Below are 24,165 nucleotides of genomic sequence, written 5' to 3'. Positions count from 1 at the left end.
TTGTAGTCACAGTTTGTCTCACTATGTGAGGGAGGGTATGCCCAGACGTGGGTCCCTTGCTCGCTGCGCCGTAGGGAACCAAGCTGCACCTCACTGAGGAGGCCCAACAAGACTGAAACATGTCTGGGTTGCTTGTGTTTTCCGTGCGGAGGGGACCTGGCCTAGGATTTCGGGCTGGGCTGCTACCATTGGTGGCAGTACCTGACTGATTTGCATATGGCTGGACCCCTTTTGCGATGGCGCAGACGTGCAAAAAAAAGGTGGTGTGGAAGGTTGCCCAGAGCATTGCCAGTGGTACAGATTCGTTCAAAATCTTTCACCTTTCACTTTTGTAGTCAAGTAGACACTTATACTCAAGGTTTCTTGGCAAAACATTTATTAATTTATTACACAATCATTTAGAAAACATTCACTAGAAGGAGGCAACTTAATATTATACACAAACACACTTCAATACCAAACCAATAAGTTTCTGAACACATTGGGCTCCCCTGAAAAAGGAGCAAAATGGCATATCAGTTACTTTCTATGGGAGTAAAAAGGCACAAGTTAGCAGAATAGATCACAAATACTTTCTTAGGCAGTGCAAATAGTTTTAGTTCACTAGAGGTCTCGATTCAGTTCAAAAGGCCTAGGCCAAAGTCAATGGACTAGTGTCTTGGATAGGAAAGAGCAGTCAGTTCCTGAAGTAAACGGTAAAGTCTTTACCAAAGTTCTCAGAAGTAGTTTGTATGAAAAAGAATCATATGTTGGGTCACAAACTGATTAGGCCTGAAAGTTGGGTAAGTTCACTGAACTTTCACCGCAAGATGTAAGTTCTCTCAATCGGGTTGGCACAGTACCTTAATATGAAGTACAAGATGCAGCAGAAGACGTTGGTTCCAGGCAGTTCCTGGAGATCTCCCTGTTCCTGAGCCTCAGTCATGGGGACAAGAGGTAGAACATCAGGGGACTCCTGCACTGCACAGGATCATCAGAAAACGCTGACAAAATGGAGTTACTTCCGTTCCAGTAGCTGTAATTTAAGCACACAAGCTGGTGTCCTTCCCCCTGGTAAATCCTAGCCAGCTCCGGGAATGGTATCCGGGTGGCTTATGAGTTGAATGGTCCCACCAACTCAAAGGAAGAAGTCGTCCTTGAAGGGGCTTCTCTGTCGAGATGAAATTGGAAATTCAGACCTGCAGCAGGGCTTCACCGGGCAAACCAACGGTCCAGAAGTTGCAGCGCCGTCCTCTTCGAGCTCGTCTTTGGTTCTTTCATTCCAGTGGTCGACTCTGGTTTTCAGTCCATGAGACTCGCCTTTTAAACAGTTTTCACTATTTCATTCCAACCTAGCTGCCACTCACCCAGCAGGGTGGCTGTCCTTGCCGGACAGTCAGCCAGCCAATCACTCCAGAGTGAATTTGGATCTCCTAGGAGACTAATCACAGGGAGTTTCGGGCACCGCCCTCACTTCCTGCCCACTCCAGACACTCAGATGCCATAGGTGGTCTTCAGTCCTGAAGCCCGCCAAAGGCACAGAAACAAAGGGACCAAACCTAGTTTGGCACGCAGAGACAAACACTAGAAGCACCTTTCCAAAAATAAATGGCGAAAAAAAAAGACCGGGACCTGTTTAAACAAAGGGGCTTAAGGTGCCATCTTGAAAAACATGGCTCCTGTGATTTTTAGCTACGGGTGTTCATTGTCAGGAAAAATCATGGTAGTTTGTTGTAAAACCACTGCCACCAGCCATTTCAATAAAAAAGGGTAGCATTTGACCGCTACATGAGTTTCTAGACACAGGGGATACTAGGTAACCCCTCCAGCACTCTATAGGAAGATAGTGTGTGCTGGGTCAAGGAATTTAAAAAGGCTAGTAAAGTCAAATTGACTTTACATTCTCTGGGAAACAGTAGTTGATCCCAGAGAAGGTATTTAAACCTTTTGGAAATCTAAAAAGACATCCGTGTGTCACTGCACTGAAGTCTCTTTGTAACACACATGAAAAGATGATGCCTATGGGATTATCTTAAAACTCCATAATCAAAGAACACAAGAGTAAAACATACATCAAAATACATGAAAGAGTGGGAAAAAAGGCTCAGACTCTTTCCAGGTAAAGAAAATCAAGTCCTCAAAATACAGCAAAGTTGCTGGGGGTCTCTAAGGTGAAGGGAATTAGCAAATTTATGAGAATTCTCCCTAACAGCTCTCTGCTATGAACCTCGAGGGATTCACACCCAGCTGGCCCCTCTGCCAAGTTCCTTGGGTTTGTCATTGACAGACACCTCATGTTCAAACAGCACATAGCAAGGAAGACACAAATGGCCTGATATCAACTTTCTCTCCTGCCGAAAATCAAGACTTTCATCCCAAAAAACAACTTCAGATCTGCTGTCCAAGCCTTGGTTCTCTCCCACCTGGATGGTATCAATGCCCTTTTGAAAGCCCTTGCGCCGACTACCCTGGCACCCCTGAAATGGGTCCTGCATGCTGCAGCAATACTCATTAAAGCACTCTGCAAATTCGACCATGTCACCCTGACCGTCATCAAACTGCACTGGCCCCCACTGCAGGACTGTATCAATTTCAAATCCTCTAGAATCATCTATAAGGCTGTCACCCTAAAGTCCCCAAGCTACATCACTGAGAAACTCATCATCTCCGGAGACATGCCATCCACCAGAAGTAAGGAAATGCAGAGACTTAAGTTACAACAGAGCAGGAAGGAAAGAACCAGAACACAGGCCTTCTCTGTCTACGCTTCAAGACTCTGGAACCACCTCCCTGTCAACATCAGACTTGCCCCATCACTTCTACAGTTCGGAAAAGAGCTAAAGACCCTCCTCTTCAAAGAATGTCTCCTCCGTAACACCCATGTCCACACACCCTGCACTCTCCACCCAACCTGAGACTCAGTGATCTGCTCCTCGTTGTCTTCAACCATGCTGCCAATTGCCGTCCCTACCGTGTTAGCTCTCTGCACCTTTTTCTCTGCTTCCCTCACTGTGTTCCCTTCCTTCCCCTATGATTGTAAAGCACTCTGTTGCTTCTTGAAGCTCGGTCTGTGCTAAATTAATACTCTAACAATAATAATAATAATAATAATAATGATGATGTTCACAGGGTATCCGGTTTATGGATCCAGGGTTGCTAAATAAATTCATGCGTTTTTGTGGAAGTTAAATTGCAAAGAAATGAGTTCAAGTAAGTAGTTTCACATGTAGCATTGTTCAAGCTGCGCAAACATAGTTTGGAACAAGCCATACGTTTCGATGCAGAAAGTAGCACTTAATAAACCATGTACTTAAAAGGGAAAATGTAGTCTTTGCCATATTTATGTTTATTAGGAAAACATGTAGGGAAGCCCGAATGAAGTTTATATTTTAGGGCCATTAGTTTGCAAACGTTGGCAGACTTTTCTTATTTAGAAAACATATTTAAAGAGAACTCATACCAGGAGCAAATACCATGCATTGTTTCCGCTACTGGCAAGTTACCTATCCTAAAAGTTAGAACTCACTTTTATATGTATTGTTCAAATGAGTGTGTTTTAAGAAGTAGAGGCGTATAAAGCGGGGTGACATTCAACGTGAGAACGACAAAGGAAATGTGAAGAGAGTATATAAATCATCAAATGAAAAAATAATTTACCTTCAATACAGAATGCCGCATTACCAAATGGGCAACATGATAAACGGCAGGGGGTGATTACCACTTGCTCTGGCTTCCATGAAATGCCCATAAAAGCTGGGGAAAATAGCGTCTGGCAGTAACAATCCTGCCAGGGATTTAATGCAGGTGGTAGATGTTGTCAGGCCCAATTATCCCACGGTGGTAAAAAATGCAACTGGCAACATTGTATTACCATTGGCAATCCCCCTTATGGAACACATTAAAACCTTTCGATGTATTTACTCTCCAAAATAACACTAACTCTGGGCGGATCTTAAAAAAGTGCTGACGCATATATACCCAGCTGCTGCTGTATAAAGAACGTGTCGTGTGTGGACAGAACACACACATGTGGGGAAAGCGATGATCGAGGAGGGGGAGTGTTAAATGTGGCATGACTAGCTGCATTTTTACCACAGGTGAAAATTACACCCAGTGGTATTGTCCAATTGCAACACAGCCAACAGTATTGGTGGCAGAGCGGTCATTTCCGTCACATGCTATATTTCCTGTATTAATGCCCTTGATGCTATCTGAAGAAGTTAACAATTAGGCGGTTGTGAACAATGTTTTCATTAATTTCTGTTCTCATTGCCATGGTCTAAAATGTTCTTTGGGAGTTCATCCGGGTCTTCTGCTGCAATGGCGTCACATCCTTGCGTTTTCCTCTGGCAGTAGAAGGTTGTGTTACTTGCAACTCACCTATGTGTTGCAGAATAACATATAGTATCTCTGTGCAACAGACCTGTCCAGGTGCATAGAGGATGTGGCTACCCGAGCAGCACAGGCATTGCGATTTTCTGTGCAACCCAACCAAAAGGTAAGCGCGATCATGATCAGGTTGCGCATGCGTGCAGTGCTCGGCCTGGATTCTGTGTGAGAATACACAACTGGTACAACGCCGCAAATGTATAATGAGTAGGCCCTGTCTCCAGTGGAATATGAGGAAATACACAAGTCAAGCAATAGTTCTGTCACCTGTGTTCATGTGTCTTTACTGCTAGCAATCTGGGAGAGGGCAGCAGCCAAAGAGACAGGAGGAGACAATAAGGTTTCACCAAGAGTGCCTGCGGCATCACCTCTGGATCCGCCTGGGCAATGGGCCTGTCCTTAACCCTAGAAGCAATGCCATGGGCGGAAGGGCGGCAGCCTTTTCGGCACACCCATATAAGGGCTCTAAGGGCCGCAGCTCGGCCTTTCCTGCTGACAGGCTGTGACAGGCTGTGACCCACAGCACAAACATCCCTTAGACGTTGCATAAAAAGTGATGAAGGGTGTTGGCCATTATTTAATATTTATATTGCTATGGTGACTATAGTGATGTGAAGTGTGATTTTGTAAACTGATGTTTACGACCTATACCATGGAGGCGTTTACCAGTTTGTTCATCCAATGGAACTATTGGAAATGATGCATTCATGGTCTCGTTTGTGGGTGTTGACAGGCACTCAAACAGTTTGGATTACATCATATGCAATAATGTTTTGGATTTTGTAATCTTGATGATTTCCCCGATTGTGAGTGAGGGTGTAGTGGCCAACTGGCAGGGACAGTGGGCTGGTACTCTGTCCCGCCCATAGGAGTGGTGGCAGGTTCTGGGGCAGTAGGAACTGCCCTCATATGCCCCATATATTTGGGATCTCATATCATAAAAATGTAATTTCTGTCCTGGATAGACCTGCAGGTTTTCTAGGGCATAGCAAGTATGTCAAGGTCATGGCAAGTACGTCCGGGTCAATGGCCATGTTTAAGGATGACCTCTGAGGTGGTCCCCGTCAATACTACAAACATTGTTTGTGCTAAAAAAAATATCATTCCAATAAATGTGGCCATTTAACAGCCAGATCTGTGTTCTTATGTGCTCGTGTTGGATCCAAAGGGCTGTGGGTGCATGTCCCCTAAAGTATGAGTGCACCTGTTATTAGCTGGTAAACCCTGTGCCCCAACCCAGCCACTCCCCACTCACATTTTCCCCTCACTGCTGATCCATACTTATGCCCCACATATACCTTTGCATCCTCTAGTATGAACCATCATGGGATTAGAAAAGGACTAGAGCAGCCACCATTCAGTTCGTATGTGCATTTTAATGAAGCATATTAGCGCAATTAGTGCATTCCGTTTGTAGCACTGATTATCGACCGTAAAACAACCAAAAGAGCAAAAGGCAGCGAAGCCCGAATGCTAATAGCTTCAACCTCCTTGCAGGAGTGTTGCATCTCATTTCACTGTGGCCTAGTGAATAGTTTAACAGTGGATCCAATGCATACACATGGGTGGCAATTCTTAAGTAACTCCCACAGATTGCATGTCACCTAGTTATGGGCAATGCTGCAGGGCTGCCCAAAGCGAGGCAGGTTAACTGCTGTTACCATCAGCAGGCCAGGCGGGAACAGCCCAGCTTCGCCCACCTGTCTGCTCCTCTCCTCCCCCCATCTAGAGAGACACACAGTCTATGCAACAAAAAGCTGGGGAAGGGCAAGGTGTGAACAATCACCTCACCCTTTCCTCCAGGCACCAAGGTGCTAAGCACCTAAGAAAACCAACAGTCAGGCAGTGCCCAGGTTCAAAGACCTGCCCCCCAGGGGGCCAGACAGTCAGCTATCCGGCCGGGGTCTGGAACACCGCAGCCCCCACTACTATACATATCAAAGACCCAGGGCTTCCCTGGGTCTTATAAATGAGAGCAGCATGCTCTGAGAAAACACAATCAGTTTGTGGCCCTGAACGGGGACCCAAACAAACAGGAGGTGCACTGTTTACTCAGTGCCTTCCAACCTTTGCTTCTTTACCACAGAACCCTCCCACCCTACAAACAAGGGAGAAGAACAAAGGAAAAGAGGTACAAGGTACTGTATAGTGCCCACTCATGGGACATGAGAAGGCGGGCACGGGCCGGAGGGGGTAACCCCAGGACCCGGTGCCCAAAAGTATGTTACTATTATGATACGTGATTATTGTTATCTCCATAACCATATCTGTACAATAAAAACCTACGGCCTTTTATTGCCAACACTAGACAAACACTGTGTTAGCCAAATTATTCTGGGTGAGGGTATGGGGTTGGCCAATAATTATGCATGCATATGGGTTCAGCAGTTACACTGTAATACCAACCAGGAGGTACGGCGCAATGATGACACATGAAATAAGAAAAACAGTTAGATGCCAGTCCCTCTCACCTGCAAGGAATGCATCACACCAGACAAGCTACCACAATATAGGATCTGTGAATCTTGTGCTCAACCAGGGAAAGTTGCAGTGGGTGATGGGACGGTCTGATGCCCAAACCATTTGAACATTGAAGGAATACAGCAATTTCCTATTCCGGAAATCTCTTCGTGTGACCTTAGAGCAATGAGCAGACAATGAAATGTACCAACCATATTTGTTAATCCAGCAATCGTGTAGAGATCACAATTAAAGTATAGGAGTTCACCATGCATTTTAGGAAAACTGGTAACATGGAATTAGTTTCATTATAGCAAATGATGACGGTACAAAGACAGAAGGGTCAATGTGGTTCCGTCTGTATGGAAACTTAATAGATGCAGTATTTGTCTGACACTGCATGTGGCAAATACCAGATGCAGACAACTACAAATACTGCATTCTGTAATTACCACTCAATTATGAGTCCCCAAACCAACTAAATTACACCAGAAATAGCTCCACATCTACCTCTAGCAAAACAGTGTACCAATGACTGCAAAGTGAGGTCAAGTTCCTATAAAATTATCAACATCATTAGCATAAAGGAGGGGGCAATGGATATTGTCTTGAAAGGTGTGAAAAAAGTACGGCAGGTAGAGGGTAGATACAAGTGTGGGGGGTGGATATAAAGGAAAGAGGATAGGTTTGTAAAATAGGAGCATTTGGTAGAGCTAATGCAGAGGAGAGGGCAGACAGGACGTTTTTGTAAGCCAGGAGCAGGGTGGGTGTCTGGGATTTTTAGCAGTGTTCTTGGTCATGCCACATATTTGTTTTTAGGGTCTGGATCACAGAGGTGTTCCAGGGCTGAGAATGGGGGTAGGAAGCCATGCATGTGTGAGAAGGAAAGTATTGCTCAGAGGGAGCCATAAGTGCATAGTGAAGATCCAAAAGCAACATGGCCAATAGATGTGGCATGAATAGCGAAGAGAAACAGGAGAGATGTCATCAAGGTAAGGAGAGAGAGGTCTGCTGGAATGTGCTCTTTCTCATGGAAAAGTTGAGAGGATGAGTAAAGGGTAGAGGGAATGAGGTTAAAGTGAACAATGGAGTGATCAGAAGGAGCGGGGTCAATGATAAATCAGAAGTGGACAGTGAAGTAGATAGAAAGAGGGGGCACAAAACCTTCGCACCAGAGTGGGCAGACAGTTTGTGGAGGGCCTGATGGATAGATAGAATGGGGTTACAGTCAATGTGGGTGCCTGTGGAGGGCTTGGAGCAATGAGTTTAGAGGGTCAGGGGGTTGATAGAGAGCCAGAACAGTGAGGCAAATAGGAGGGATGGGTTGAATAGTGGCATATTGAAAAACAGGAGCAAGTGATATCTGAGGGAGACAGGGGGCAGTTGATAGGACCATACTGATAAGGAGCCCACTCCATCACTCTTCCCAACAGGTCAGAGACAGTGGGAGAATGTAACAGAGTAACTGTGAAGAGCTGCTAGTGTATCAAAGTCACGAGGGGTCATCCTGGTTTCTGGTATAGCAAGAAGTGAAAGCTTAGCCTGATAAAAGCTGAAGTGGTCAGAGATTTAAAACTTGTTGTAGACGGATTATCCATTACAGAGGCCAAGTGAAAGAGAGAGGGGAGGAGGGAAGAGAGGCAGGTATAGGACAGAAGGCGCAGGGGATAGATGCAGTTGCAGATCGTGGTAGAACGAGAGCCTAAGGTGTGAGAGGTGCATGTTCATGGTGAGAGGTACTTCATTGGGAGATGTAAGTAGACGTCAGACTGAGTTGTGACTTAACAATAGGAGAAAATGGAAGGGAAGAGTGATTTCTTGAAGTAACGGAGAAACGTTAATGTGCACAATAGCGGATCAAACAAATAGGCAAGAGAAGAGAGTAGAGGAAGCATTCTGCCTAAGAGGGATATGAGCAAAACGGTAGATGAGTGTCACGAGTAGGAGAGAAAAGGGAAAGGGATGTATAGAAAGGAGGCAATATAATTCAGAATTGGGAAAGACTAGTGGCATACATAAATGGACAGTTACTAGTTCCAAGGATTCCTATGTTAATATTATTGTTAAAGGATATTTGTACCACACACTATCACAACCGGAATGGTCCCCTGGAGGTCTGGCGTATCTGAAACAAAAAGGGGGGTAGGATAGGCATGTTAGTAGGACAAGTTTGGAGAAGAGTAAGAGAGCGGTGAAGTACTGTTGGCAGCTTCAGTTCGATTAACACCATTCGCAAAGCCAATTGGTGTGGTATTCGGTTCTGAGTCTGTTGTGTGCTGTTGTGTGGGGGTCTGTGTGGGAGCAGGGTTAGGCAAAGGGCGAACACAACAAAGTCCTAGCATGAGCAGGTGGTCTGACCCTGGGCCCCTTTTAGCCCTAACAAACCCAATCAAGGAGTTTCCCTTTGCAACATTTAGCCTTTAGCTACAGGCACTCGGGCTAGATACCCAGTGGACAGTGAATAATAAGGAAGGCATCCCCGAATCCTGGATGCACAGAGGAAGAGTGCAATATTTAGAAGCCCTAGAGACCTTTGTTTTGGAGCAGCATCTTCACATGTGTGCCAAAAACAACTTTAAAAATTACAATCACACAATCTGGCCACATGACCCTGTGGGAATGAATTACAGTGTCTTTGGTCAGGTCTTAAAGTTATTCTCACCCAGAAGCAATTGGTGGAGAATTAATTTTGTTTTGTGACTGAAAAAGGGCACATTTATGAAACTGATAGGTAATTTTGATTATGTTTGTGAATTATTGAATTAGATGCGTGTACACCTGCTCTCTCGCCTGGAGTGATACTAATTGAGCATGTGCGCCAGTCAGTGCATCTATATGTTTTATGAAGTGAGCCCTGGGGTAGTAAAGAGTGCACTGGGATCAGGAGCATGTTAACTGAGGGCATGTTAGACCTGGTAAGCATTTATGAATATGTGGGCTGCAACATACCATGCACAACGCTGGCCAGGTGCTGGAATATGTCAAAGGCACAGCAATTTAGGCAGCATACCACCTACAGAGATTGGAGTATCGCTGTGCGGATGTTACAGTGTCTTTGTAGCGCCTTTGTGACCACCTGCATGATTCCTGTCTCTGCAATACAAGGTGAACAATTGCTGTCATTTCACAGCTCATGGGGATGGTCAGTCCCTGGAAATGAGTTGTCGACTTTTCACGATTTCCTTTGCAAGGTGCACATATGGTGAACTGTAAAATATAAAGTTGTGGGATCGATCTCTGTAGGTGCGCTAGTCACCACTCTAGAAATGAACGTGCAATTTCAAAATATTGGAAAAGTCACTTGGCAGCGAGAAAAAACAACTCCCTCAAGCTTCCCACAAAGCTTGTAAATAGAAATGCACAAATGAAATGGTCCGGGAGAGTTTCTTGCACTCAAAGCTAAACTCTTATTCCATTAGTACATAGTCCAACCAAATTTTAGCAGGGGTCGAAACACATGTCGGCTGTTTTTCTATCATTGAAGAATAAACATAATTTACCACGAATTTGAATCTCCGGGACTTTTGTACAATTTGGATGGACTATGTACTAATGGAATAAGAGTTTGGCTTTGAGCGCGAGACACTCTCCCAAACCATTTCATTTGTGTACTTATGGCAGGCCCGGCTCCAGGAATTTCTATCTGGGTGGGCCAGGATTGTGATCAGGGGGGCCAACCTTTCCTCAGATTAGTGATCCGGCAAAACATGTCTTCCTGGATCTGAAAAATCCATTTGCCCTAAATTTTCCCTTAACGTCTTTAGTCTGTTAGACTGCTTTATAAGGTGCAGAAGCCTGGATTCAAAACCAGGTTGTTAGGACCAGGGTTGACACATTTACCCGCAAGACTACTTGAATGTCTGATAAAGATGCTTGTTGGGATTGCACTCCCTGCCAGATTTAAGCCAAATGAATTATTGGGCAAGGCTGACAGATGGTCCCGGGTAGATGGGGCATGGGTGTGGATTTTATGGTGGGAGTCGTTATTCGCTGTCATAAGTGAAACAAATGTTGCATGTTTTTGAAGTTGTCTTTTTCTACTATTGGAGCTGCATGTTTAGGGGTATTACTCTAACTGGAAACAGCCTGTTCACTTCATCAGGTTTTGCTGACATGAGGTGATTTGCCCAGGTTCACTCAATTTGTTCATATGGGAAACCTGCTCTCGCCTTCCACCTGCTCATCCCTTCCAAAATGACAGGCTCTCCAGTACCCCTTCCACAGTCTTCTGCTCTCTTCTTCCATTTGCTCCTTTGTTTCCTTCCATAAGCTTCCTCTCTACTTTGAACTTCCACTGGCTACTCACTTCATCTTCTAAAAAAAATGAAAGCTGTATACTGCCCTTAACAAGAGTCTGAGGCCCTTAACAAGAGTCTGAGAGATTAATCCCATGTATTCATGCTTTAAGAAAATGTTGTGTACCTTTTTTCAACATACTGCTATAATTGAGGTATAGAAAACAGTACAGAGCAAAACAGAAGCACCTACCCCACCCTTCCCCCACCATGTCTTCTTGGCCTGGCTGGGGAGAATCGAGGATGATGCCACCTCCTCCTCTGTAGGGGCTGAGCAACGAGGATGCCAGTCCTTATTCCATCTAACATAGTGTGCGCTCAATAATACCTCCCTGAATACTGTAGCTACTCCCTGAAGGCCACGTAGGAGGTTCTTGTAGTCCAGCCATTTTGTTGTGAAAGACAGCCCACTACTCCTCGATAAATATTGAAACAAGGAATAGGATATTTGGTGGGATCAGGAGGCAGGCAGTGGAGGTTGAAGGGTTCCTGGCCTCCTGGCATAACTCCCGTTTGGATGTGGCAGGGAGGAGGGGCTGCTGCTCCCCTGTCACCCCTATACATCATTGTCTAGTACATACTGTTTCCATACTGTTTATACAATGCAGTTGTCCATGATGACTTCGTATTTGACCTGTCTACTTTGCTATTTTGAATATCACAATTTTGCTCAATACATGTGGCCTTGTATTTTCCAAAGAAATATGTGTGTATGTTTCCTTGGCTGGCCCTGATCCCTTTGCTGCCCATCTATTAAACTATACTGGATCACTTCTAGGGCTCCTAATTTTGGCAGGAAGCACACAGTGAGATGAAATGATTTTCCCAGGATTACACACTTTGGTTAAGTGGTAAAACCAGAATGTCATCATAGCCTGAAATGTTGGTAATTGACCACACATCTGCCCAGCTAAAGTTGGTACAAATATGTACTGAACTTTGGTTTTAAATATTGAAAATATTACAATTCTGGGTCTTTGCACAAAAGTAAAATTTTTGTACAGATTTTTAAATGGTACTTATTATACACTGCTTACCATGTTACTCTGTATATGAAAGACACTTTAAGTGATTAGGATGATTTATAGGAAGACATTTTTATTGTTATGAATTGCATACTTTTATACCAATGATTTATAGCCATGAAAATAAAAATGCTGTTTAATTTGTAAGATCCTGCATTCGATTTTTCTCTTTACTTTTCTTTTTCCATTTATTTATTTTCTTTTTCTTTCTTTACTAACTTTTTTGTAAAGGTTTGTAATGAGTCACAAACAATAACAACTAATAATACTCACTTTTATACAGATTGCTTTAAAAAATGCACAAGTCACATGATAAACCAACCCAACAATGTGTTCATCATTGTTTCATCATTGTAGAATCGGGTTGATGAAAAAGAGTATTGGGAACATTTTGCTTTGAATCCTAAATTGCATAGAGGGGACTGCTACTGTTTGTCCTTCAGGGCCCCTACAGGCAATTTGAATTATTTCCACAAATTACTGGAAAAGTAAATAGCAAAACATAGGCAACACAGCCTTTTCACTTCACTTTTGTACTATGTGTCTGGAAAAGTATTAATCTTTCACACAATTAACAATTTGGAATCTGCTTGTTTTTACCAATAAAGTAACAATCAGGGGTGGCAATTTTCCAAGTCCTGTGGAGTGGTAAATGTGGCGGTAAAATGATTTTTGATTGTAACTTTATTTTCCCCATTCTGATTGGAACCCTCAAGCTCCAGAAAGCTAATTAATCAGAATATACAAAAAATCCCATACAGGCACAAAGTGAAATGAAATACATAACAATGTCATTGTTTCACACAGCTTTTTCTGTACCCCCATCACTTCTAATCAACCAACAGCCACACTTAAATTGTGTATTAAAAGTGCATTTAAAGAAAAAAACGACCTTTTCCTATCACTAATCACTTCCTGTTTTAAAAAATCTGCTTCTGAGACATGCTAAAAAGATAAAGTGTCAGTGGGAGGACCTGTGCAGCTCTGACAGACTTTGAGGGGAGAAAGGCAGAGCAAGGGTGCCCCACAGGCATTTGTCCAGTGTCCGACTGTTAAATCCACCTCTGATTGCACTCTGCAGGAAATATTTCAATACCCTTTTTTTACATTTAATAAATGTGCACCGTTTATACGTTGCCAGAAACATATTAAGAAGTGCTCTTTTCTTGTGTTATTTTCAAGGTTTCATGATCAATCTTCTGAGAGCCAAATGTTTATTGGGGGAGGTGGGAACAATCCTCCAGTGCCGCACTCCATCCCCTTCTGTCACAGTAAATAACTTCAATTTCTGGCACTGCCTAAACACCTAGCAGTTATATCATACTTTTCAAACAAGACCCACAATACACATTATGTATTCAGATTGCATAAGGACATTGTTAATTGTTACTCCAATATTATGATGTTATTAAGTCATCTGCCCATTTCATGAAAAGTTCTGGCCAGGCAGCCTAGGCTTCCACACAGACAAATATGCATTCTATTTAGGTCAGAACCCCACTGTTAAGCAGACCCTCCAGTTTATAGCGATTTTGCGATCCCGCAAAATGCAGCGAAAACTGCCGTTTTGTGCAAAATGCCACAAAAACGGCTGTTTTGTGCAAAAACAGCAGTTAAAAAAATAATAATAATTTACATTTTATTTTAAGTAATCGGCAAAAATTACTGTTTTAAAAAAAATAATACTCAGGATGCCAGGTTCTCAACTTTTTTTTACACAAGAAATGAAATGCGCTAACACATCTCATCACTTGCGCCCCAAAAAAGTGCAGCCCAATCCACGAGGGGTGTCGGTTGCTGGTCACCTGAACAGAAAAAAACGTTTTCACTACAGCTACCAGAATCCTTTGAGTCTAATTAGACACACCTGCTCAACAGCCTCCCTGATGATTATTTGAGATAAGAAAGCGCTAGGAGGAGAACAACTACAGACCACAGAAATGCAGCCGAGGGATCTAACCCTGTTATTACTGAGTACCTGATTTGCAGCAAGGGATCTAACCCTGTTATTACTAAGTACCTGATTTGCAGCAGAAATTTTGTCCATTTTGGGATTTGACCCAGCTACTTATATTTTTTACAACAGGTTCAATTGACCAGGACCGGGAGTGCGCGCCTCACCCACCTTCTTTTTTGTACTCAATCCACAAGGGAGACATGAATGGGCACATTTTATATGCGCGCCCATTCAGATGGCCTTTTTCACCTCCTTTATCAAATAAAGTGGCGTTTCTGTCAATTTAAAAGCGCATCCCTCATTTCCAAGCAAGATGCACTTTTAAATGTGCAGGAATTGTAGGCAACCCTACGCGCACAGGATGTGGGGCTGCCAGTGCATGACGGGGTCTTTCCTGACCCTGTCATGCATTTCTTTTAAGGTATGAACCGCTGCTGTGTCGCTTGCATTTCTGTTCCTCAAACAGGATAAAAATGCATTTTTTGGGTCGCATTTTACAGCGGCAGGCACCTGTAGGGCCTGTCCATGTGAAAGGTGCTGGGAGCTTGCAGAACACTGTCGGGAGAGCGATTCTATTCAAAGTACTGCCCATTTTGATGACAAAAATCTATCGAATGTTACAATTTTACCTGTTTCGTCCAGTACTATTCGATCGATTTGTATAAATACTGCACATTGGTTGCGGGGGTGTCACCCGCTCCCCATGTTCAGTATTTTTGGTCTAGGGTGGTTGCAGAAGTGTTTTCTCCTTTTTCCTCTAAATTGGAGGCGGGGACAGAAAAAAAAGTAAATAACAAAAAAGGGACCCTGCGGAGTCGGATCCGACCCGTGTTAGAGGGACGGATCTGGCACCGCAGGGTTGCAGGGGAAGCGGCAGCGACCAAGCAGTTAAGTTGGGGAGGGGGTGGGGTGGTGGTGAAAGGTACATTTTGGGTTGTTTGGCTGAAGTGCAAATCAATTCACAGCGAAATTGACAACGGTCAATTCCTCCGCAAATAATGACACTTCGGTCAAGCAACCCAGAACACCATTCAAGGCAGCTGGCCAGCGCACAATTTGCGCTTCAGCTCAAGCCTGTGGAAATGCACCGGTCACCTTTGAGAATAAGGTGACCTGCTCATTTCCAAAAATGGGTTGTCTAAAAATAGCACATCCTCCGTTCTTTTTTTAAATGCCCCATTATTTGAGGAACTGGGTCAAAATCTACATTTAAAAAAAATAAAAAAATGATTACTCTATGAGAGAGAGGGAGAGTGATGGGTGAGATGTGAAGTGATAGGCAAGAAAGCAGAGGGAGAGCAGTGGGTCAGAGGAGGAGGTGCTGCACAAGAGAGCAGAGGAAGCAGTGATGCGGTGGGCCAGAAATCTGAGAGCGAGCAGAGATACAGAAAGTAGAGGGAGCGTGTGGTCAGTCAGCCAGAAAGCAGAGAGGAAGCGGTTGGCCAGAAAGAGGCAGTGAGCTGCAGATTGAGAAAAAGGATGAGGGAAGAGTGCGATAGAATGGGTGAAAGGATCCAAGATGCAGAAGCAGCACAAAAGAAATAAGGACTGTATATTGCGGGAGGAATTGTAGAGTTTAAGGTGTGAGTTGGGAGTATGATTTGGAGTGTGGGAGGGGCTGGGCAGTGCAAATTGTGACTTGACAATGTGACATAGCATGTGAGAATTTGTATGACAGAGTGAGAGATTAAGGAATGTAAGTTGTGATGGAGAGTTGGTGAGATGTGTGTTGGTGAGAGAGGTGTGTGGGTGTTTGGGGGATTGGAGAACATAGAAGGGGAATATTTTCAGCATTACAATTGATGATGATCAATTTAGTGAATACTATTAAATAGGCATGAACATTAAACCAGAAATGTAGCCAAATCAAACACTGTTCTGCCAAGCCAGAAACATCTGGGACTCTTCCTATTAAATGAATTCAAAAGATACATAATAATGATTCCCTGGCTCTCTTGTAGCCTGGTACTCTGCCTATTTCCTGCAATGTGGCAATCTTACACCCTCCAGTTAATACAAAATGTCCTGCAAAAATGCTGCAATAAATAAAGGTTTGTGCCGCAAAATTTGCCATTTCATGCCGCAAAATTTGCCATTTCATGCCGCAAAATCCTGGAAGGTCTGGTTAAGTAGGTAAGAAAATAAAGGGCGCCTGGCAAAGTCCTGATATGCCCAGGTGGGTACATATATTGATAACACAAATGATCAGTTTATACATATGTTTCGAATTTTGTATTGTGTACACTGTTTTTGTTTGAAAAACCACACCCGGGTTGAAAAACAACCATGGGCAGCACTGATCTGAGTTACTTGTGTCACCTACGTTGTATACTCACATGTGCTTGTAACTAGGGTACTCATCTTTCACATCACGATGAGGGTGCACAACTGCACTTCCCTTTGTTTTTATTAAAATCTGTCCGTTTTCGCTCTCGTGCTTAGCGAGAGTTTGTATAAAAACTGAAGACACTGGTTTTTAAGATGGAAATAAATATGTCTAAAAACCGTGGACTTTTGTGAGGATCTCGCATCCCAATGGTCTGGTTAAGTATGCATGAGAAGATGATCTGAAGTTGGTCCATACTATCAATCCTAGCCTTGATATGTTCAGGTAGGTTATTGTTGGACCAACACAGTGAGGTGCAGTTTGAGTCCCTAGGCGTTGCAAACAAGGCTTCCACGTCAGGGCATATATACTTTCACTTAGGGAGATAAACTGAAACCAACTCACATGGGCAAAGCCAACAGTTAGGGCTTTTGAAAACACATGGAAAAGGCATTTGCCAGTCATTGCCATAAGGGTATCACCTGGCAATAAAGTGGGAACATCTAGAAAATGGTGCGAGTAGCTAGGCATATGATGTCATCGTCTGGAAAATGCCTGTGCAATACTTATACACATGTCAAAATGGTTGACTTTGCAAATGCTTGTTTTAGGATTCCAGTGCAAGGAACAGATGTCAGGACGCCATATTGTTTTTAAATCTACTGGCTGAAAAAACACGATGTTAAGAGATTTTTTAATACAACAGGAGCTCATTTATAGAGGCAATTAAGTCATTGAACACTCAAAAGAATGCTTAGATATAACACAAGCGGGCCCAAAACAGCACAAAGTTTGATATTACTTTGTGACAGAGCTAGCTCAAGAGTACCCAAGAGGGTATGTTTCAGCAGGGAGGGGGCAGGTAGTTGTTGGGAATACCATAGAGATTAACATGGCAATGGATGGGTGAACGACCAAACACGTCCATTGAATGTGTATCCCACTAAACATCCGTTCTCCATCCTATCGGTGGTCCAATACAATTGTTCTGGCTTACACCAAATAGCCTACTTTAATGCCTTACATCAAATCACTTTGATTTTACTAAACTCTCACCTCCAGAATTACATTGTTCTTACTACCAACCTTTCTTTTTCACTTATACTCAAGTAGTTAATGCAGCAGAATATATACTTTTAATGGAATTTTTAAGGGCTCTCAGTCTGACGGATGTAAGTCTATGAAACAATCTTAACAACTGCCATTTCTTTGGTCAGGCTTCCATACCGTTATTTATGAATCAGCCTTGGCCTCCCTGCCACTAACGTGATCAGCTCTGCCCAAACCGCTGGACCACAAGGCCTAAAAATGCGTGCAGTATCTTGTGTTCCAGTCATTGTAACTTGTCAGGGTTCTCAGCCGTTTATGCACCTGGTGTAGAAATGTGTGTCCAAGCATCATCACCTGCCATTTATTGTTTTCTACAGTTAACCATCTTATCAGCATGATTGGAACACCAGTTTATTCCCACACATAAAAAACTACATTCAATTACGGAAATCTACTGGATAGGTTTGAAACAATAGCTACCTTATAAATGAGAGGTTTGAAACGTAAGTAAGATTACAAGTGCAGATAAAAAAGCAATGCAGGATCTTGCTAGATAGTTGTAGGCAGCCTGCTTGAGCAAGTGGGCTACCTTACTTATAGGTGTGAATGGCCCTCCATATCCCTGCTCATTTCTGCTTTCATGGCTGTGGGGCATAAATCATAGTCCAGAGCAAGCAAACAAATCCTGACTGAGCCTCCTGCAGTGCAGCCCCTCAGAATGCTAACTGCAAAATCCCCCCAGCCTGTTTTACCCCCTTACGCTCCTCCTACACCCCCCGGGACCCAGTGGTGGTTAACGTTTAGTTTTCGTTTTTTTATTGCATATAGTTAAAATACAATCAACCTTTTGATGAAAAAAGAAAAAAGGAAGCAAACCTCACACCACTGACAAGGCCTCCTTTCTAGCAGGGCTGGACTGACCCACCAGGACACTAGGAGTTTCCCCGGTTGGCCTCGGGCCATCAGGCCTCTTTTCTTGGGGGAAGGATACATGGGGACTCAAAATGAAACTATCACTCGGCATTTGGGGATATGTATCCATACTGGCCAGCCTCAGTGTGGCCGTTTGCTGCATGATTTGTTTGCCTGCCAGGCCCGCCCCTGCTCATGGATTTTGGGTCTTGTGCTCTCGTCGCACTAGGGCGCTTGCGCATTGAAACCACACGTGCCCTAGTATGCTCTGTGCTGTCGAGTCGCATGCGCAGGTGTTACTGGGCCCATGAGTGAACGTGCCATTCCCACCTGAGAGACACTTCTGACAGACAGTCTGAGCGCTGTGCTGGTACAGGGCCCGTGCCGTGTGCTGTGCCCGTGTTCACGGTATCCTTTGACAGATTCAAGAAAGACAGCCAACCAACCAGGTGAGGCGTGCCGCACTGCCTCCTTTAGCAGACAGCAGCCGGTGACCCAAGTGAGGCTGTGGCTGGAGCTGAGAGCAGCTGAGGACAGTAGCCAGACCTGAAAGGTAAGGGATTATTTGTACACGCGTGCCCCTCTGCCGAGGGCTTCTGACCCTCACTCTCACCCTATGCGGTAAACCTTTTCCAATGTGCTGTAATATTTTCTAGACTTCATGCTACAATGTTTTCCTTGTGTTGCTATTCTGTATGCAAGTGCTAAACTTTTTTCTTACTGTGATGCCATGAACTGTAATATTCTCCACCTCTTTTGCAATGTGTTACCCTGTGCTGTAATCATTTACCGGCCGGCGTCATGTAATATGTTCTCCATAAGTTCTAACATTCCCCTTCCTGTGCTTTAATGTTCCCTGCTGAGCTATACTGAAAACCCTGTTTACCTAGTATCCAATCCTTGAGCCGTGATCCCCTGGCCCCAAACTGAATGGGGATGGTTATCGGGGTGTAGTGGGAACATTGGCAGTCCGTAGACCTATTAAAATCCACTTCAGCTCCGCTATGCAAGACCAAACTAAACTGCCAATCCAGTACTGCCACTCACACCCACTTCTACAAATGTACCTTTCCATGACCTAAAGAAGCCCCTACCTATGTCATTATAGAGTCTGACACACCGCTCTGCTAATGCAGCTCTTCCCAATCCTGACCTTCCACACCCCCGCAATTCCAGTACGTTAGAGCCATACACCGCCTCAGCACTGACCTCCATTGACGCCTGCTGTTCCATTACAGCAGCTAACGCAAAGCTCATCTGACTGTCACTACTACTCCACCCTTACCAGCAGTAACCCATTTGTTTATATTACAGCTATTCACAAAACTGTGCTAATGGACCTCAATCCTAGCCAGCAGCAACCCCTGTTGTTCCATTACAGTGGCTCACATAAAGCCCTAGCAATGAACCTCAATACTGGCTAGCTGCAACCTCTGTTGTTCCATTACAGAGGCTCATACACAGATCTGCCAATTGGACCCTCCATCCTGGCCTGCAACACCTTCCGTTGTTCCATACAGTCAGTGGCTCCTTCACACGCAGCTCTACCAGTGTAACTCAACCCTTGCTAGAAGCAACCTCCATTCTTCCATCACACTCACTCCCACAAAGTTCTGTCAATGGACCCCAATCCTGGCCAGCCGCTGTCTCATCTTTCATGCTTGTGGTAGGTGGTGAGGTCTGAATGCCGCCGGAGTTGGCCCTGATAACCAGGTCTGAAATTATGCTGGGAGAAGTTGTGTATGTGGGGGAGTTGGAGGGGGTGTTACAGCCATCCCCTTATCTTATCTGGTTGTATTTTGGGTGCCTTAACATTGCATCTCTGCTTCTGGGCCCCTCTGTGTCTGCGAGAGCAATAACACATTCTAGCGATTCCAGACGTCTATGGCTGCGTAGGGGGGCTGCAGGGTGTGCAGATGACAGCTCGGGCCCGAAGGTGGCACTTACCAAGGTGCTTACCCCCTTGTGCTGTAACATTCTCAGTGGGGGTGTGGTGCTCTCCCAGTGCTGTACTCTTCAAGCCAGGTGCTGTAATATTCTCACTGTTTGCTGCACCATCCACTTCCCGCTGTAACATTGGCCTCTTTCACTGGTACAGTCGCTCCCTGTGGGGTGCATCTCTCTTCCTGCACTTCAACGCCCCACCCTGTGTGCTGTAATATATCAGTGTGGTGTGATTTCCCAAAAACACCTGCACTAAATCTCTTTTTCCTCAGCAATCGTTGGCTAGTACATTATGCCCTGCCCACCCCCTTGATCCACACACTCTCTGTCCTCCCCTCCACCTGCCCAATCCTCCGGCCCGATGATAACTTCATATCTGGCCGGCTGATTCATGGGTGCCTGCCTGCACGTACCGTTCTCTTTTCGCTACGCTGAGCACCCCACCCCACAGCTTGTGCATGCTGTGTAATCCTCCAGCCCACCACTGCTCAATGGTTCCCCTGGTGTGTAAAACCCCAGCCCCATGCTGTAATATGTCTTGCACATAAGAAAAATCCCTTTCCATATTATGTAATCCCTTAGCCCTGCATGAAGCCAGCCCTGTGCTGTAGCATGACCTACCCATCATTAAACAAACAAAAATGGGTGCATGGACTGGCAGCAGATCAGGCACAAAGTAATGCTAGGAAAACAGAGTACGGTGTTGGTATTAGTGTGGTTATTGATTTTTAACCACCCATGACATATGTATTTGCGCCAAAATCGTCCAGCCCTGTGCTGTAATATTTCACCCTCTGCTTTAAGAATCACATTTGCAATCACACCCCCATGCCGTGGGATTCCTCTGCTGTAATATTCACTACACGCTCGCTTATCCTCATCTCTGTGCTATTTTTTTAATCAGTTTGGGATTCTAGATGGCGCTTGCCCCAGCTATAAAACAAAACTATTGCATTAAAGTATAGATGGGGAAAAATCGGCTGTGAGGAGGGACACCCAGCATGTAGGTGTTGTTTGGTTATTTGCCCACCCATTGTCTGTCCATGATAATCCCTATGGCTATTCCCACCCAGTACCCGTCCCTCCCTGCCAAAAGCACCTGCTCCAGAGAACTCTTTGACTTTGCTTTAATCACGCCTTACCATCAAACTTTGCGCTCAAAGTGCCTGCCAGTTTTTTGTCGAAGCAGCCTTCTGAGAGTTAATGACTTAATTGGAGTTGTAAACCCACTAGTGGTTTAATAAAAACAAAAAATTGTCTTCACCATGTCTGCTTCTAGCCACTCGATTTATAAGCACTATGCATGCCCATCACTTAAGTCCTTCTAAAAATAAACATTGGTAAAGCCAACAGTTTGGGCTTGTGTATAAGAGTATTAGGCATTTGCCAGGCACTGTTAATAGGTGCCCAGATACATTGTTTTGCACCTGCTACCATTAATGGGCAGTTCATACCAATACAGCGGTGCTTGGAAAGGGCTCGTCCCATGCCTGCACAAACTGCTGGCATTGCCAATGCTTGTTTTCAATTAGATGGAATTGATCAGCCCTATTTTGCAATAGTGCCCCTTGGTGCAGTAATATTTTCCTGTGCACTAATATTGCTCACTATTGCAGCAAAATATGGGACCACTTTGATCAAATTTTCCAGGGCCTCTTTTGGTTCGCAGTCTGGCCCTGCTTTCTAGGGGGCCCAGGGACTGGCCTTGTGGTGGCATAGCTCACTCTCCTGCGATTAAGATTTACTTATAATGCTACAGGTGAGCATTTTAAAATAACATGGTTAGACAAAACCACATGAGTGTGTAGAAACAGCCACCTAGGATGTGCTGGGCCCAATAGGATACTTGACGCTCCTTTTGTCGTTTTATGTCGAAGCAGGTTATGTAGTGTCATGCCACAGATCAGCGAGAGACACAGCATGTGCCTCATCAGTTCCTAAAAAGTTGATAACACTTCTTACAAATCCAAGTAAGTGGTATTTCACATCTTGCCAGTGGGAGATTTAACTTTCTGTGTATAGAGTGTACTCTTAGGGCTGCTAATATTAGCATTGGTTGAGGGATGCTGTAATAAGGATACCATTGTTTTCTGCTTGTAGATGTTAACCTATTGGATAGGCACTTGACCCATCAGAATCCTTCACCTACAGTGTGTGTGGTAAGCACCCTTTTGAACTTTTTAATTTAAAAGAAGTTTGTATTAGAATATAATACCAGCACTAATCTAGGCTGTTCATGGATGTTGTTACAGGTGATCACGGATGTCCGTAAAACAAGTTTGGTTTATCCAAAAAACAAGATACAAGTAAATGCATTGAAGTGCTCAAAATGTTTGTGTGCACATCATAATGTGTATGGCATGAAGCTAACACAATCTCATTTGTAACAACCCCCTGAAGAAGTACTGTCAAAGACACAGCAATATTGTGTGGAATGAAACATGTTGGGCTTAGTCCACCTACATTAGAATACTAGAGCAATAAATCACAAGCTGTCTGTGTTTCGCTACATTCTGGTAGCGATTTGAACTTAAGATCTGAACTTTATGGTTTTGCAACATTAAAGTGCGACATGTTACAAACCATTCTTGAAGATTGATTAGCATAAAAATCAGTTGAATAGAGCAATATGGTCATGTTGACTCTAGTACAATGCTCATTTAAAGTTGAGCACTAATCACTAAATTGGGAAGCACAAATCATTCTTTGGGCCTCATTACGACCCTGGCGGAAGACCATGGTGCTATTAGCACCATGGTCCATGCCGGTAAGTTACCGACTCTGCCATGGAGAAAGGGGGAATTACCACCCCATTACAAGGTTGGCAGGGCGGTAATTCCCCATTCCTCCATGGCCCTTCCCCATTCCCATTTTTGCCCCATAGGGCTCAATGGGAATGGGGAAGGCGCTAAGTACGGATTTGCGGCACCGTAATTAGCACCAAGGTCCCTTTGCGGGTCCCTACTTTAACGGCTGGTCTACACCAGCCGTTAAGGTCGGGTCCCGCAAAGGGACCTCGTAATTAGCCGCTAATAGGTTAACGGTGCCGCAGCCTTTTAAGGCGCCGTTAACCCATTAGCGCCTGGGTCGTAATGAGGCGCTTTGAGTTATTCATTATGGGCCTCATTCTAAGTTTGCTGGTCCAGACACAGGGGTGCCGGTAAACTGACCGGCACCCTTGTTTCCGGATCGGCAAACTCTGAGTCTGTTTGCTGTGACCGCTGGGTCCGACAGGCTGACCCCACTGGGAGCAGCGGCCACGGTAGGTAGATTGGTCAGGGAAGCACCAGCACCATTGCTAACGGTGCCAATGCTTCTGTGTTCCCACTCCAATAGAGACTCTATGCAATGGGGACTTACAATTTGCCAGCGCCAGACTTCCCGCAGTGTTACCGCCAGACCCGTAATGAGGCCCTATGTATTTTAAACAAATGAAGAATATTTTTTATAAGATTTCCTTCTGGTTTCGCGCATTATATATAGACATTCTTCAGGGTCGGAATGGGCCATAAAATTGTCTCTGGCTCTAATGAAAAAATGGCCCACAGTTGCACATGGCTATTATTTCCTTTTGTGACACTGTTTGAATAGTACCCAAGAGAGATTGCTTTGATAATATTTGATGCAAAAGGTGCATTTTAAAGGTCCTTTATTTAGCAACACTGGTCAAAACTATTCGCCGCATAGTGAAGTAACTCATCAAATTGGCCCACAATGGCCAAGAAAGTGGCCCCACACCAGCATTTTGCCTTTTTGGTTCGGCACTGGGTCTATTGCCCTATAGGCCAGTCCGAGCCTGTCTTCAGTAATTTACTCTATGAATTATTA

This window comes from Ambystoma mexicanum, chromosome 4p, assembly GCF_040938575.1.
Source record: "Ambystoma mexicanum isolate Mex_15411 chromosome 4p, UKY_AmexF1_1, whole genome shotgun sequence".
Lineage (NCBI taxonomy): Eukaryota > Metazoa > Chordata > Amphibia > Caudata > Ambystomatidae > Ambystoma > Ambystoma mexicanum.
This window is presented reverse-complemented; position numbering follows the sequence as displayed.